Consider the following 2,448-nt stretch of genomic DNA (forward strand, 5'->3'; position numbering starts at 1 on the left):
GCTTAAATAATGATAAGTTTGCAATTACTATTATTTTGGCTATAGGCCTGGGAATAGGGAAACTTGAAAGTCTGGGGTACAATTTTAACTCTTGATTCTTTGTAGGACGTGGTTATTCTTTTGAATTTGACTTGGCAATGATTATACAATGTCTTTTTTTAACCTGCTTTTGGAGTTTCAGTAAAAGACTGGGGCAAGAAAAAAGGCTAGAGAGAATATACAGAGTGAATGCAGAGTAGTGAACATGTAGACAGTGAGTGAGGAGTATGTGAGGAGAATGTGGAGAGTGAGTGAAGAGTATGAGAAAGAGCGTAAGAGTGAGTGGAGAGAGAATGTTAGGTGTGTATGGAGAGTGTGTGAGTAAAAGGAGAGTGCATGTGGTGTGTGTGAGAGAGGTGTGAAGTGTGTGAGAGTGAAAGGGGAATACACAGAGGTGTATATGAGTGTGAGAGTTCAAGAAAAGTACAGAGGAGAAAAGCAGAGTGTGCAGGAAAATGCAGTGTGTGCTACCTCAAGCTCCAAGCAAATGAGCAAGGGAGAAAGAGAGCTAAGAAAGAGAGAGAAGAGAAACTTTAAGCCCTGAAAAGTTGCCTGTCAGCTTGTACCCAAAAAGTAGTCTGTGTATATTTATTATGGGCCTTCCAGATATCCCTGCTTCCAGTTGCAAACTCCGATCCTGTGTTGAGGCTGGACCCCAGCAATTTTCCTCCTATAGTCAGCTATCATGGATACATTTGTATACTTAATAGCCTCCAAGTTTCTTACATCCCCTGATGGTGGTGATACAGTAAGTAGTTCAATGGCTCAGTCTCATTTTGTTTTCTATACATGTGGTTTGATTCAGTTTTATGAAATGTTTCACAGACTTACATACTTCTCAGACTCCATTTGGTTGTCAAGTTTCTCTCTCACAACTGCTGACTGAGTCCTTGCTACTGCTGGTCCCATGTGAATAGTCCTTATTTTTGCCTCAAAGACAGATTTGGGTTTAGCTCCTCAGTCTCACCAGAACCTGTGGGGAAGCCGCAACTATTTTTTTTTTTTTAGATTTACTTATTTATTTTATGTATATGGGTACACTGTGGCTGTATAATGGTTGGGAGCTATCATGTGGTTGCTGGCAATGAGGTTGCCCACTCTGGTCGGCCCCAATTGCTCCAGATGGCCCTGCTTACTCAGGTCCTCCTCACTCTGACCTAAAGATTTATTTATTGTTATAAGTACACTGTAGCTACCTTCAGAAGGGGGCCTCAGATCTCATTACAGATAGTTGTGAGGCACCACACGACTGTTAATTTCAAACCAGCTGCTACCCACTAGTTGTGGGGTAACATTATCAGTCTCTCTCCTACACACACACACACACACACACACACACACACACACACACACACACACACACACACACACACACACACACACACACACACACACACATACACACACACACACACTGCCTTTTAGACTTTAGCAGACACAACCAATCCATTTCTCTGTCTTCCCTATGGTTTATATGAAACACTTTACAGTCTCACACCTATGTCTTATCAGCCACTTCTTGGGTTTCCTCATCATTTTCTCTCACACAATTAATAGCTTCTTATTCTTCCTCCTTCTCCTCCCTTTCTTCTGCTTCCTCCTCCTCCTCTTTTTTGTGTTTTTTTGAGACAAGGTTTCCCTGTGTATCTCTGGCTATCCTGGAACTTGCTCTACAGACCAGGCAGGTCCTGAACTCTGAGATCCACTTGCTTCTATTTCCCAAGTGCTGGGATTAAAGGCATGTGCCTCCACCATCTGGCTCACACAATCAACTTCTTAAACATATACTTCCATGACTTAATTTCACACACAAACCATTTCTCAAATGCCGAGGGCTGTCTGCTACTAAACAGCGTGACTTTTCATCTACAAATGGTTGGGACTGGTGAAATGGCCCAGTCAATAAAACACTTGCTTTGTACAACCCTGTGAATTAAGGAGTAACATGGTAAAAGGTGACCGTTAGATCCCTACAATACAGGTAAAAATTCTAGACATAGAAGCATATGCTTGTAATCCCAGAATTGGGAGTTCCGTGGAACCAGGTGGATCGTTGAGGCTTGATGGCCAGCCAGTGTATCCCAACTGGTAAAGTCTAGGCAAAGGTGAGACCCTGTCTCAAAAGAGGGGACAGTGTTCCAGCGGACAACACGCCACACACAAGACCATGCAAAAACATGTACAAAAATGTTTGTGGTCACACTTCTGGCCTGTCACACACAAATCTAAAACCTTTCAGTTTCTCTCATCACACTGGTTACCAATCAGCAGTCTGTATCAATTTCTGACATATACCATCATTTTGTTTCTCTCACAGTCAATCTTTGCCTGGCCCTTACTGTTCCTCATATACATTTATGGCTGTCATGGCTCATTTTGGTGACACAGGAGAAAAAAAATACCAACAGC

This window comes from Mastomys coucha, chromosome X (genome assembly GCF_008632895.1).
Source record: "Mastomys coucha isolate ucsf_1 chromosome X, UCSF_Mcou_1, whole genome shotgun sequence".
NCBI lineage: Eukaryota > Metazoa > Chordata > Mammalia > Rodentia > Muridae > Mastomys > Mastomys coucha.